General features: G+C 43.7%; 1 long non-coding RNA gene across 2 annotated transcripts in view; it reads left to right on the top strand.

Moving 5' to 3' along the window:
• The first annotated feature begins 5,088 nt into the window (after positions 1-5,088).
• Positions 5,089-15,928, top strand: part of LOC142464708 (uncharacterized) — a 30,864-nt gene continuing 20,024 nt past the window's right edge. The window contains exons 1-3 of one of the 2 annotated variants that reach the window (XR_012787702.1): positions 5,089-5,138; positions 12,124-12,246; positions 15,329-15,624. This is a non-coding gene — a long non-coding RNA (uncharacterized LOC142464708). The remainder of the gene's footprint in view (positions 5,139-12,123; positions 12,247-15,328; positions 15,625-15,928) is intronic. The other variant, XR_012787701.1, reaches the window with a different exon arrangement.

Here is a 15,928-nt window from a genome sequence, read left to right as displayed (position 1 = left end):
CCAATCAGATTGGAGCTGTACCATCTGACCATAAAATGTGACGTCTAGGCCATATATAAGGTCTGTACATCTCATTTTACCTCAAGAAGCCAACGAGAGAACACCCTGTTCTGGATTTACCATGGGGTTTTGGATTGACAGATGAAGAAAGAAGATTACAGAAAAGATAGAAGAAGGTGATAGAAGATAAAACAAAGAATAATTGTGTTACCTGTTCCGGATCTTCAAGGTGGATGGCGTTGGATTGACTTTGATGACGTCACGGTACTAGAGCTTGCAGAAATACCAGGATTCGGCGGGTCAATGCTTCTAAAGGTAAGAAAAATATTGAATGTATGTCATTTTATTTTTACAGATTTTTTTAATTGTATTTGTTTCTTTTAATGTTTTTCGTTGACTGATAATGTATTTATTTGTGCCCGTTTAGGGTACAAATAAATACAGTAACAGGCAATGCTTTTTGGGGGGGAAAAGTTTGCTTACTATTGATTGTTATTTTTTCTTTTTCTGTTTATTGTTTGGTTTAAATTGTTTGTAATTTGGATGGCTTGTTTTTATTTCATTTTCTGATTGTTTAGCGTTTTGAATTAATTATTTATTGTGTTGGCTACTGATTTAAATTAATTAAATGTTTTGTTGGTTAGTGCTTTTATTTCTTGAATTGATTGGTTGGCTAGTGCTTTTATTTATTTAATTGGGGTGTTTAGGTGCTTGTGTATATCTTTAATTATTGTGTATTTTTGGCCTTCATGCTTTTTTATTAGGGTGACCATTGACTGCTTAGTGGCCTATCATGCCCATATTATATGGGTATGATATACCACTATGCCAATCAATGGGTAGAAGGTGGGTATAGTGGTCCCGTGGAGGGTGCTTAGGCCTCCCGGATGGGTAGCGGGGGAGTGAGGGTTAACCGATACAGTGATTAAGGGATATGGGGTCATTAGATTGTATTATTTCTTGTATTCTTTCTGGCAATGGAGAACATGGACCTGCAGTATGCTGATGAGGATGACCTTCATGATGGCAGGGGTAAGTTGAACTTTTTATTTACTTTATTTATGCTGGCTGGCTAATGTTTGATTTTATAATGGGCAAATGAGCTATTATTCATATCTGAATAATAGTCATTTTGCCCATTACTGTACAGAGGGGGGGGAGGGGGTGGTGTATTTATTGCAATGGGTTAAAAAAAATGAGACAGGATTGGTACCGCAGGTCAGCGGGGACGCGCGGTGACCACCCGAGGACCCCCCGACACCCACAGGGATCACTGGACACCCACGGGGACAACCCGAGGGCCCCCAGATACCCATGGGGACCACCCGAGGGCCCCCAGACACCCACGGAGACAACATGAGGGCCCCCAGACATCTGCAAGGACAACTCGAGGACCCCCAGACACCCACGGGGACCATCCGGGGACCCCTTGACACCCGCAGGACCACCTTGAGGCCCACAGACACTTGCAGGGACCACCCAGGGACTCCCGCTCGCCTCTGGCATCAATCCTGTGCAGAAAAAATACAAATGTTTTTATGTGGAGGCACAGGGGGTGGGTGGGTTGTGTATTGGTGGTTAATACATATTGTACTGTTTATTGGGGGCAGAGGGAATGACTGAAAGGCCAAGTACCAGCTTCACTCACCGCCTCTGCCCTCAATAAACCTGCTATTGTGCCTTAACCCATTCATTGCCTTAGCGGCAATCCGCTAAGGTAATTAAGCTGCTTTAATGTAATTTTTATTAATAGTGTGCTGGATGCAGGGGTCTCATGCACTGAACCGCTTTGATTTCTGCCTCACGGACCTCCTGCCTCCCGAGTTACAGGCCCTGGTATGGGGCATCCGGTGCCGGTATCACCACCATTTGTAAATCATCCATGTCAAGTGACCAGGGGTATTTAAATAATGAAGGAGATACCGGCACCCCATATCTGGGCCTGTAACTCAAGAAGCAGGGGGTTCCCAACACTGAAATCAATGCGTTTCATCTCTGGAGACCCCCTGCTCCTGCACAAATGTGTTCTAGTCTTCTGCTGAAGTTGATGAAAATCATAATCCACTCGTACTATAAAAGGGATTTTTTTTTTAAATTACCCATTTATGGGGGATATATCTCAAGAAGATCAATTTTCTCCAAAACAATAGAGCAAAAATGTACTGTAGATCTGTGTCTGATTTTTGACACTTGTTACATATCTCAGGAGCAGGTCTCCCTCGGAACTGATGGATTTGAAACAGAGAAATGGAAACTGGACCAGTCTTACTTGCATATTGTAACTATGGTACTTGGAACTAAGGCTACATTTTGTAAGCTTCCCATGACAGAGCTACTGATTAGAACCAGCTCTAACACTAATCTTGCCTCAGTAACTAGTTTTAAATATTTTGGTATGTGGCTTAACTCCCATGTAACCGTTTGGTTTGTATATTGACAAACTGACATCCAAAATCTATTCCAAACTGGGTGTACTTTAAATAAATGAATCTTACCTACGCCCATTGGTCAGAAAGTGCATTGCACAGCAGATGCTAATGTGAATTATTGACTATGGGGATACAGTGCTTGGTACAGCAGCCCAAACTCAAGTCAGCAAACTTGACAATCTTTACAACTCAATATGCCATTTTGTCTTACTATTTAACCCACCATTGTGATATGTTGACACCGTTTATTTTCCATTTATATTGGGTAGTTTCTCCTACCACTTACAGTAGTCTTCGGAGCTGAATTATTCTGACGTTTAGATTTCTATATATTCATGATATATGTCCTTATTGTTATATGTATCTTCTGAGGTTTCTTGGAGCCTATTGGCATCATGATGTATGATATTTTCTATATCTTCATATCTATGTAAATATATATGATTTTTGAAATGTGTATATTCTTCCAGGGGACTGTATATTTGTGCGATATATCATGTGTTTCTCTTGTCAGTCTCCTTTTGTGTAGATTTACTATCAATATTGATTTGATTACTTTATGTGTAATTTGTATCATTTCTGTGTCACGCTGACCCCTTGGCATACTGTATTTCAACCAGAAAGTATATTCTTATATCTCTGTATAGAACAGATCACATTTAGCATCTCCATTTTTTATATCCTAAATATATAGATTATGAAGTATTTTATATGTTATGTTATTATACTGTGTGTGTTATTTTATTTTGTACATTCAATCATTTACTCATCTAGTTTTCAGTATGTCCAGGTTAATTATTTCACCTGCAGCTATTGTCGACTTTGTTTGTCATCCAATCGGCGGCTCCTTCTGGGCTCGGTGTGGAGGTATAAGAGACACCTGAGATCAGATCACTTTTACGCTTTAATAAAGCGCTTCCAACAGCGCAAAATGCGTCAGGGGCTTTTTTTTACCTTCATGCTTCGCCATTGTGCCTATTAATTAATTTTGTGTTTATGCATCCAGCACACACATCATTATCGCCATGCTCTAGTACACTTTCTGTCTTTGATATGTTAACTGAACTAGTTTGGCTATCCCTTAAGTCCAGGCGTAAAATACATCTTTCTCGTCTCACTTTCAAATACTTTCTTATCCAGAAACAATTTCTGTGTCTTTGTATATTAAAACCTTTGGAATTTCTTCAACTAATATTTGGAAGTTAAGAGGTGTATGTGCAAGGTGATATTTTAGCCACACGGGTATCATGGCAGGCTGTATGTCTGTATGGTTTGGTTCCAGTTAATATTGTTCCCTACAATCCACCTACTGCAAATAAATTCCCTTTACAAATGTATTGTAAACTTCCGAATAATGTATTTATTTATTTAATTTATTTTTTAAATGTTTTACCAGGAAATAATTCATTGAGAGTAACCTCTCGTTTTATAGTATGTCCTGGTTATAATGGTGGCATAGCGGTGGGATAACAATTTTTATTTTTGTTAATATCAGAGCTTTTTAGTGGTTTGCGTTTATGCCCACGGGACAAACGAAACACTAAAATGTGACTGACCTGTGTGATTCTTGCTAGAGATCACATCTCAGTACCTCAAAGCTATTGCTCAGTGCTATATTTTTGTAAAACATACAAGCAGACAGTTTAGTAACCCCCCCCACTGTTGTTTTTCTTTTGCTATTTTTTTACTTTGAGTAACTGCATAGTTTTTTCTATAATAAACAGTGACCTGAGACCCTGGGAGATATATATGAATTTACATATTTAGCATATTGCTTGGGTGGTGGCAGATATGATTGCAAGTGAGTAAGGGGAAAGGTGAGTTGGCTAGAGTAGCTGTGTGTATAACCCTGGTTTCATATCTAAGCCATGTGCTCACTTGCGTGCTGTTCTTTTGAGGGACCTTTGCGTGGTGAAAAGTGGGACAGCTTGCGACCTGCATACGAGACTTTGTCCCATATGCAGGTCACGTACGTGACAAATAGAATAATGATGCATGGATTGTGCAATTTAAATCTGTAAATATAAATACAATTAATCCATGTGTATATATATCACGAGGAGCACAATGCAGAATTACTTGACCGTGCTGTCCTCTTGGATGTTACCTGTATGGCATGTCTAAACAGGTGAAGCAGAATGATATATATTTCCCAATGTTCTTAGCAAACTGCGCATTATTGCTGAATTATTGAAGTGAAAATAAAGACAATGCTACAGTACGTGGGAAGGATTGTGACAAGCTGCATGAAATGCTTCTCGGTTAGTGGATTTGCACTCAAAGCATGGCCGGAGGAGAGTTTTTCTTTTAACCCCACAGACTACCAGTGATATGTAGATGACGGCAATACTATGTTTATCTATTGGCAATGTCCAGTCTTACAATAAAACAAGTAGAAATAAGTATTTCACTATGTATTTTTGTTACATTGGATGTAGCATTGGGCTTTTCTGTCTTTTATTGTATACATTTGGCCACACTCAGTAGCTCTCCTTTTGACACTAATATATATATATAATGTTGTGGGTTTTGGGGTTCTGAGCTTGCTGGGATTGTGTGTTTATTAATTTTCAACTGGCATCAGTTGTTTGGAGGTTAGTGGCTCCTCCTCCCAGGGTTTAAACTCACCCCACCCCATTTTTTAAATAGCAGATTTTTTCATGTTTTTGTGTGGACAGACCCACTGCTGTCATTCTCCCTCCAGCAGAGGTAAGTGAGACTTTTCACAGTTATTTATTTATTTATAAAATATTTTACCAGGAAGTAATACATTGAGAGTTACCTCTCGTTTTCAAGTATTTCCTGGGCACAGAGTTAAGACAAATAGTACATGGTTACAAATACAGTTACATAATGAGCAGGGTATACATTATATACAAGACATTGCATGCACAGTTAGAGACAGTTAGAGATAATATATATTATGAGCGTATGTAACAGTTACAGACCAGATTAAAATGTGAGACAGCCTTAGATTTGAAAGAACTTAAACTGGTGGTGGATGTGAGAGTCTCTGGTAGGTTGTTCCAGTTGTGGGGTGCACGGTAAGTATTATGACCTGCTTACTGGTCATGCCTTGAAGTGGCTTGCAGGCTTATAACGCTTTGGCCAAAGGGTTTCACCAAATGACCCTTTCCCAAGAGAATATATAAGTATTTCACTATGTATTTTTCTCACATTGGATGTAGCATTGGGCTTTTCTGTGTTTTATTGTTTACAATAAAACAAACATTAGATTAGGGTTACCTCTCCATTAAGAAAGTGAAAATAAACACATTGATAGAAAGATCACATATTTGACCAATCTAAAAACCTTTTGAACGTTATTGAGAATCCAACTGGCGTATTCCAAAATAATAAGGTCCCATTAAAATAAGATTTTAGGATCAAAGAGCAATACAGTACAAGCCAGAGAAAACCTTATCCTCCGTTTTCTTTTTTTTATGTGTGATTCTTTTATTAACTGGATGAACTTTTGGGTTAGTTAACGGAAAATCACAGACTTGCGCATAAAATTTTAAAAATCAAAAACTTTTGAATCTCCCAAACATGTTTAAAAATGTCTTGCTTTGTTTTGAGAGGGACTATGTTACACCTCACAAAACACTCCTCTATACCACACATGGAAATATACCTGTGATCACACCTGAGATCCCTGGGAAATTAGCTGATTTACATATATGATTCTCTCACAAGCCCGATTTCAGCATTTGGATCTGTGTTGTTGAACTTTGAAGATTCCTGTAGCATCTGAGATTAAAGTCATGGTGTGTTTAGCCCTGTAAAACGCGCCGAAATATCTTATGAAGCTGTGATTTAAAAAACAAAAAACACTTATTGGAAATGCCAGGCCTGCAGTGTTACACGTCTCTAGTAGTGACCCACGAATTATTTGTTCCCCTGTTGCAGGTTTGCTCTGTTTTTATTCAATTAAAATATTTATATAAAGCTAAATATAGACCAGAAGTCAATGACTGTTTAAACCCCTGCGGTTATATAACTGTGATGCAGAAACAGCCTCCTTGTTCCATCAGGACGTCTGCACAGCGACATTTCTGTCCCTTCACGCGCTCGGCTAAGGGCACGAGGACATCATCTTCCTGATCTATTGTGAATTGCTTCCCTAGCATTCACGGCGGCTGACATCTCCTTTTCTAACGTATCTTTCTTCAGTTAAAGGAAATGCAGATATTTGTTATGTGTTGTGACAAAGCAGATTAGCAAGAGAGAGATCTGCTGAGATGCCCGACGCGTACATTGCATTGTGCCAACATTCTTACAGTCCGACGTGATAGAACCTGGCATGTTACAGTATAATACCGAGCAGTGTGTCAAAACTTGTAAAGAAACCTCTAGCTTTAGAGTCGCACCTGTGATAATCAGAAATAGATTGACCCTGGTTTAATATGCAGCAGATGAAAGGACCATTGCAGCTGCTACATGGGAAATAATTTTAAATATTCACATATACTCAACTCACAAATTCAGCTCTGGTTGTTGGTGACCCAGATCAGGGACACTCAAAGTCCATCGAGGTACAAAGTGTGCTTACCTGCCATTTGTTTTGAGTGTCCTAGATGATTGCAAGTGATGTTAAATCATCATAATGGCTTTGTTGTTCACATAGCTAGCATGCAATAGGAAAAGTGATAAAAGCATCTGCATATTTGCCACATGGTAAGAGCTGAAAATGAACCATTCATCCACTTCTGAAACAGCAGAGTGACAATTACATCTCAATCTCTTCGTTATAGAAAAGTGCTGAGAGGAAAAGAAACTCATAGCTGTAAGCAGCAAGATTTCACATTTAGCCACAATGGGAGGTGACACCAATGTTTTTCTTTCATTCAAAACAAGGCAAAGGGAACCTGGGGGAAAATACCATATTGCCTCCTCTCCAGTACAATGTTAAGCTCATCCTTCACTTTCGCAGAGACCTGCAGTACACTGATCTACATGCAAACGTTACTTAAGACGAACACCTGCAGCAAGCGTTCTGTATACAAACTGTTCATTGCACAATAGAAATGATAGTTACAACCAAAGTAAAAATGAGAAGTGATATTGATAGCAGAGGCATAAACGTGCGTACAATGAATTGCATTGTTTAGCAGTCTCACCGACCACACAGGGGTCAATCTCTTCTTTTCCAGATGTGGTGCTGGCGGCATTGGAAGACCTCTTTGTGCCGGGCGTTATTAGTTTCTTTCAGTAATTCTAAATATATTTACGGCTAGTGCTAATAATATTGATCTCGGGCATGGGGCTGCCAGGATGCTTGCAGGCTGTCGTATCTTCTGGGTCCTTCTTTTCAAGCCCAAATTGACTATGCGCCGTTCGCCTATTTCACGCTGCAATAACTGAAGTTAACGTGCGGTTAAGGTTACCGCAGTATATACCAAAGAAAGTAAAGTGACGCTAAATATTTTTTACTACCGTAAGTAGTTTCTCATTATTTTTAATGGCCTTTCTTTTCAATGAGATGCAAATTATATTATTATTATGACCTACATTTGTTAAAATCTGGTAATTACCAAGCCGTGCAATGGTTAATCCAGCACATTATTTAGTCGAAGACTCAGCCACCTGTGCTGAAGCAGGGATATCCTGAAAACCTGACCTGTTGGTGGCCCTCGAGGACTGGAGTTGGCCGCTCCTGATTTAGGCCATACCTAAATGAGGCGTTATTGACCAATTTACTGAGTATAAAAGGAATTATAGGCTAAAACTGGTAAATTCCGGGCATTATTGAAATCCCTGCTCTCTGATTGGTTAAAATTCCGGGCATTATCCAATCAGTAATGGCCCGGAATTTTTGGCACCCTGCCACGTTTTTAAGCCAATCAGCTTTCAGTTCTCATTCACAAAGAGTGAAATCTGCTCTTAGACAGGGAAGGTGATTGGACAGAAGGCACCAGCAAGGCACTGACTCCTCCCCCACTCTGCCTGCAGCCAGGCACTGACTCCTTCCCCACCCTGCCTGCAGCCAGGCACTGACTCCTCCCACTCCCTGCCTGCAGCCAGGCACTGACTCCTCCCCCTCCCTGTCTGCAGCCAGGCACTGACTCCTCCCCCTCCCTGCCTGCAGCCAGGCACTGACTCCTCCCCCACCCTGCCTGCTGTCAGGCACTGACTCCTCCCCCACCCTGCCTGCAGCCAGGCACTGACTCCTCCCCCACCCTGCCTGCAGCCAGGCACTGACTCCTCCCCCACCCTGCCTGCAGCCAGGCACTGACTCCTCCCCCACTCTGCCTGCAGCCAGGCACTGACTCCTCCCACTCCCTGCCTGCAGCCAGGCACTGACTCCTCCCCCTCCCTGTCTGCAGCCAGGCACTGACTCCTCCCCCTCCCTGCCTGCAGCCAGGCACTGACTCCTCCCCCACCCTGCCTGCTGTCAGGCACTGACTCCTCCCCCACCCTGCCTGCAGCCAGACACTGACTCCTCCCACTCCCTGCCTGCAGCCAGGCACTGACTCCTCCCCCTCCCTGTCTGCAGCCAGGCACTGACTCCTCCCCCTCCCTGCCTGCAGCCAGTCATTGACTCCTCCCCCTTCCTGCCTGCAGCCAGGCACTGACTCCTCCCCCTCCCTGCCTGCAGCCAGGCACTGACTCCTCCCCCACCCTGCCTGCAGCCAGGCACTGACTCCTCCCCCTCCCTGCCTGCAGCCAGGCACTGACTCCTCCCCCTCCCTGCCTGCAGCCAGGCACTGACTCCTCCCCCTCCCTGCCTGCAGCCAGGCACTGACTCCTCCCCCTCCCTGCCTGCAGCCAGGCACTGACTCCTCCCCCTCCCTGCCTGCAGCCAGGCACTGACTCCTCCCCCACCCTGCCTGCAGCCAGGCACTGACTCCTCCCCCTCCCTGCCTGCAGCCAGGCACTGACCCCTCCCCCTCCCTGCCTGCAGCCAGGCACTGACTCCTCCCCCTCCCTGCCTGCAGCCAGGCACTGACTCCTCCCCCTCCCTGCCTGCAGCCAGGCACTGACTCCTCCCCCTCCCTGCCTGCAGCCAGGCACTGACTCCTCCCCCTCCCTGCCTGCAGCCAGGCACTGACTCCTCCCCCACCCTGCCTGCAGCCAGGCACTGACTCCTCCCCCTCCCTGCCTGCAGAGAGCTCCACACAGGAGAGTGAGGGGAAAGGTTTGTTTATCTGTTGTGTGTTTTGTGGGTGTAAAGGTGCCAGCAGAGTGTTTTATTAGGCCTCGGGCATGGTGCCTCGGGCCGCGCTGATCCGCGCTCCTGCTCTGCCTCGCCTTCTCAAACTGGAGCATTTTTGTGTCCTGGCAGGCGAGGCAGTGATTGCGCTTTGGGGGCGGTGCGTAGGCAGGCCGGAGTCGTGTCGGGAGCCGGGGCGGGAGGCGGGGCTAGTCCCTCGCTCCCATTGGATGTGAGTGGTCACGTGACCGCTCCTCCGCTTCCCTGAGCGGCACATTTTAAATTTGCCTGTCTCTCCAAAATACCTGAGCCTCCGCACGCATGCGGAAGCAGCTGCTAAAGCCGCGCTGATGACAGATGCAGGGGGTAAGTGCATCTGCTCAGTGCGGCTCAGCACGGCTCAGCAAGCCTCATCGTACTATGTCCCAGGTCTTAGTGTGAGGTTTACATGGGGGCTGCAGTGGGTGTAGAGGGGGGATGCTGATGTGTGTTTTATGGATGTAGAGGGGGCTGCAGGTTTTTTTGGTGGAGGAGGGCTGCAGAATGTGTTTTGTTGTGTGTGTCTTCAGTGTGTTTCTGTGTTTTGTGTGTTTGTGGGTGTAAAGGGGGGCTGCTGTGTGTGTTTTGTGAGTGTAGAGGGTGGAGGAGGGCTGCTGTATGTTTTGTGGGTGTAGAGGAGGGGGGCTGCACAGTGTGTAGGGGGGCTGCAGAGTGTGTTTGTGTATAGAGGGGGTGAGAGAGAGAGAGAGAGAGAGAGAGAGAGAGAGAGAGAGAGAGAGAGAGAGAGAGAGAGAGAGAGAGAGGCTGTGTGTGTACAATTTCCTTTTAATAAACTTGCAGTAAAAGCACAAGAATGTAGACAATCATGCTGATAAAAATCAATGATTACAAAAATGTATCTTTTTTTTAATGAAAAATTAAAAAAAATTACAAATAAGCCTACATTTAGCCTGTAATAGTAATAATCCCCTCAGAACAGGGCATTACTGGAACCACCCGCGCACCCCCCCCCCAAAAAATTTTTTGCGCCTCCCAGTTTGCACACCCCTGCTCTAATGCAAACTGCCACTTGGCAAAGTGCTGTAAGTCTCACATTTGACGTTTATTCGGAGCTGACAGTAACTGAATCTTTGTTCTGGTTCAGTTCTTAGTTTTTCTTCACACATGGGCAGGAGAGTGAAAACATAACAATGTCCAACGCTCATTCCATCCCCATCAGTGCTCGAAGGCTTAACATGATAGTATCTAGTCTGCTATGTGATGTGCGAAGAAGCCAACCAAGACCAAAGGACACTCGTTCCAGGAAATCGCTCCAAAGTTTCTCTAAACATCTTAAAAAACACTTATGAGCCCATTGACATGTCTCCGACAGATCCACAACCCTTACTTTCCCCATAGTCACTTAGCATACAATGCTTCCACTGCCGCCAGGGATTCTGGGTAATAACATGCACTCTGAGCACTCAGAGTGTGTCACTTTTTGCTTCTTATCCATTTTCACATAGATACCAATAATGTTATCCCTGCCGCCTTACACAACTGTTTCAGCACAGCCTGGGTTAAAGAAGTGCAGAGCTTTCTCACAAACACATGTTTTGACAATTTTAGTGACGTGACCATGGCATAGATTTAGATGCTAGAATCAGGGATCCTATAGTCTGCATCAGGAGTAGGGGTGTCACTAAAAACCTAATCGTTCTGTTTGCCCGAGGACCAGCGTAAGCACACAGCACCAGCAGAACTACATTTCTAAGTTCAACATCTCCCAGTTTTTTACACACATGTAAAATTACATCCATTCCAAAGATTACAAAACACAAAGCTTTGATAATTGAACACAAACTGCCGTGAACTCTACAGTCACCTGCCCACATCTTCATTCCCTGGACCTATTAATATAAATTGCTGCAATTACTCATTTTGCGCACACGTTATCCGTTTCTCTCTGTAGTGCCTACCAGACCTTTAAAGTCAAATAAATGATTTAATATACTTGGGATACTGTTCTACTGAAGCACTGCATTATTAAGCAGTATAAAATGCAAAGCAGATCTTGGATTATTTAATAACAATTTGCTTGATATTTCTTTCTTAGGACATAGGCATAGTTTGTAATTGCTCTCTCTGTCCTGATTAACTTTGTTTATTTCTTCATTAGGATCCAGTGTCTAGTGGTTGGAAAATAATTATTTGATTGATGTGTTTGAATTTATATTTCCATTTAACTCTCGGATAACTTCTGTACCAATTAACTGCAACGTAACATGGCAAATACTTCATTTGAATGTAAATTTTAGTCCATTAGGTAATAACTGCAATATTGATTGGTGATAATGCCGCAGAGCTAATAAATACTCGTCAGATTACCAGTTACTAATTAATTTAAACTTAATCTACTCGGTAAATGAAGTTAATTTAGCCCGAGCTACTTTGGAATACAATATTTATGGAGATGTGTATTAAGCATGCATCAGGGTTTATCTATAGAAAGGCTGATTTATTTGTGCAACTGTACCCTGAAAGTGAATTCCCTTTTATCAGACATACAGATGTACTACATACAACATTATTACATTGCTGGCGCTGTAAAGTGCGAAATACACAATGTACCAGCTGGAAAAGAGGCCAATTGTTTGAATAAGCAACTCTCCAGGCAGAACAGAGGTTCGTCTATTCCTAATTTATTTCAATTCGCTCAACATGGCTGTAGAAATGTTAAATAGCAATTGTCTTGTTTTAGCATCCAACTTGTAGGTTGGCTAATGGCTGTTCTTAATTTAAACCACCCTTCTTGATTATGCACCTAATGGGATCAGGCCTCCATCATACTACACTTTAAGAACCCAGCATTTGCCACGTAGATTTTCTGGAGCCATGACTGTAATCGCCACTCCATTGATGCTCAGACCTGCCAACGTTTAATATTCTTGCGAATAGACCAAGACCCAGGAGAAGAAGTGAGAGAATTTATAGGGCTTGGGTAAATATATTTGGATGCCTGATGATAAGGTTCTCAAGAGGCACTGCCAGCAACTCATATCATCATGGACATTTTGGAGATGATTCAAGATGATCTAGAGCAGGCCCGCGGCGGCTTTCCGCTCTCCCCCTCCCGTCCAAGTCCTCTCTACCCCTCCGTCTCCCTCCCGAGTCCGCTCTCCCGCTCCCGAGCCTGCTCCCCAACGAGCCCGCTCTCCCCCTAACCCAGGAGCCAGCTCTCCCCCTCCCCCAGGAGCCAGGGCAGCAGCGCGCTCTAGCATTGCTAGAGCGCGTGCGTGAAGTCCTGCCTGCTCTGTCGCCTCCTCCGCAGCAAACCGAGGTAGTGGGGGGGTCATTTGAGGTGCAGGAGAGGGTCATTGGAGGTGCAGGGGGGGTCATTGGAGGTGGAGGGGGGGTCATTGGAGGTGCAGGGGGGGTGATTGGAGGTGCAGGGGAGGGTAATTGGAGGTGCAGGGGGGGTCATTGGAGGTGCAAGGGGGGTGATTGGAGGTGCAGGCGAGGGTCATTGGAGGTTCAGGGGGAGTGATTGGAGGTGCAGGGGGAGTGATTGGAGGTGCAGGGGAGGGTCATTATCTAACCAATTCTATGTCTTTTGAAAACAAAATTATGTTTGAATTAGACAAACAATGAGTAATTAAAGAGTCAGGCTATGTGAAAAAGTAAGTGAAATGCTGGTTTTATCAGCTAAATTAAAGAGGAAAATTACAATATAGTGTTCAAATAATTAGGTAGATCTTCAAGTGTGAGTTTGGGAGGCCCCTCCCTAAATAAAGATCAGAAACGTTGTGAATTTGCTCTTCACCATACAGGTGTGCGGAAACACGTCATCAAAACAAAACTCTGAAGACCTCAGAAAAGCAGTTATTAATGCTCATCAGTCTCCATGGGTTACAAAACCATTTCTAAGGATTTGGGGCCCCACCAATCCACTGTCCGGCAAATGGAAAACGTGCAAGGCCACAGTCACTCGACCCAGGAGCGGTGGTCCTACCAAAATCTCTCCAAGAACAAAAGGGCAAATCATACAGGAAGTCACAAAGAACCCCAGAGTAACATCCAAGAATCTGCAGGTCAACTCTCAACTATCAAAAAAAAAGCCTGAACAAGAATGGTGTTCATGGAAGGATAGCCAGGAGGAAACCACTGCTCTCTAAAAGAACATTGCTGCCCGTCTGAAGTTCGCCAAAGAACACATACAGATGCACCGGCCGTTATTCAAACATTTCCCAGAGCCGTTTTCGTGTGCTCTGCTCTATTCCGCACAGCATTCCCCCCGCCAATCACACCAGGCACACCTGTGTTTACCGTGGTTGATTCTGATTTCTTTGGGTGCAATTCTTCACGTATCCGTGGCAGAAATGAATGAATTGTAATGTGTACAGTACTGTGCTACTGTGTCAATTTGCAGGTGTTTAAAAACCAGAACACTAAAATCTAATTTTCTGCACTCGATAAAAACACGAGTCAACATGCGTCTTAAGACGGTAAGGTTAGAAGAAATCATGTGCCATGACATGGGTACTCCGAGGTATACAGCGCGTGAAATGTTCGAATAACGGCCACTGCATCTGTAGATGATCCACAAGACTTCAGCATCAATGTTCTCTGGGAAGACAAGTCAAAGGTAGAACTTTTTGGCCTTAATGAGAAACGTTATGTTTGGCAAAAAACAAAACTGCGTACGAACAGAAGAACCTCATCTCAACCGTCACGCATGGCGGTGGGAGTGTGATGGTTTGGGGCTGCTTTGCTGCCTCAGGTCCTGGACGGCGCGCAATCATTGACACAACCATGAATTCTGCATTGTATCAGAGGATTCTAGAGCAGAATGTCAGGCCATCCGTCCGTGAGCTGAAGCGAAAGTGGGTCATGCAGCAAGACAATGATCCTAAACATACAAGCGGATCTATAAAAGAATGGCTGCAGAAGAAATTCCGCATTTTAGAATGGGTTAGTCAAAGTCCGGACCTGAACCCCATTGAAATGTTGTGGCAGGACCTGAAACGAGCTGTCCATGCAAGGAAGCCCTCAAATGTCACTAGTTGAAGGAGTTGTGTAAGGAGGAACGGGTTCAAATTCCTCAAAACCGATGTGAGAGTGACCAGCGGTTACAGGACACGCGCAGTTGATGTTATTGGTGCTCAAGTGGGCGCCACCAGGTACTGAATCGAAAGGGTCACATCATTTCTCACACATCTATATTGAATGTTTAATCATTTGTGGATAAATAAATGTTGAAAAGGTATCACGTTTTTGTGTCATTTGTTTGATCAGGTTATCTTTATCTATTATTAGAACTTTGATTAACATGTAATAACATTTTAGGTTTGAAATATGTGAAAATCCTAAGGGGTTCACAAACCTTTTCTCGCCACTTTATACCACACACACAGTTACACAGGAAACACACAGTACAGTTGATTACTTACTATATTCCCGTTGAACTCAATGTTTATATGAGACATATATCAAGAGTAATATTTGATAAACATGTTGTTGACTGATGTCAAGGTTGCACGAGCCTCATCCAGAATACAGTCAGCGGTTTCAAAATAAATGAGTTAAGGATCCGGGGTGACTTGATCCTTGATCCAGGGGTGAACTGTATTTTTAGCATGCCTTTTAATTAGTTAGAAATGAACAACCTATTGTATATGGAGATGCAACACACACACGTTCCTGCGGGCAGTCTTCTGGGGCAGAATATTTCAAAGGCTTAATAATAATATTTTCTTCTCATGTACAGCTCTGACAGTGTATACGGCTCTGTGCATAGAATTTTTCAGGCTCAATGAGTCCCTGCCCTGCAGAGCTTGCAATCTAATTTGATGCCTGAGGTACGGGGAGTGAATTTCTCAAGGTCCCACGGAGAGCCGGGCTTACCCCTTTCGAAAGCCGTAACAGTATCAGAGCTGCCCCTTCAGCCCTAAAAAGGAAGCTGGAGCCAGTAAGAAGCTTTCCGCTTGGGAAAACCCCAACGAGTACCAGTGGCCAGCTCCAGTCCTCAAGGGCAACCAACAGGGTATCACTGCTTCAGCACAGGTAACTGTCCATTAGATGTTTCGAGGTGGGTTTGGGGGGATACATGTAGCACTTGGGAGGTCTCTAGTAAAATAAGATTCTCTCCATATTTCAGGGTGTGGACGGAGCTAACGATACCTTTAGGTTAAGATGTGATTTAACGTCAGGTGATTAGAAACTGAAGCAATGCATTGCTAAATTAACCTAACATTAACCCTATGCCAATATGTGAAATGACGGCCGTTATTTGTGCATATAATTAGCTTAGTGGATACCCTCGTGGAAAATAATGTCCATTATATACAGTAATGTGGTATCCGGACAT

This window comes from Ascaphus truei, chromosome 13, assembly GCF_040206685.1.
Source record: "Ascaphus truei isolate aAscTru1 chromosome 13, aAscTru1.hap1, whole genome shotgun sequence".
Lineage (NCBI taxonomy): Eukaryota > Metazoa > Chordata > Amphibia > Anura > Ascaphidae > Ascaphus > Ascaphus truei.
The sequence above is the reverse complement of the archived record's forward strand: the minus strand, read 5'-3'. Positions and strand labels throughout refer to the sequence as shown.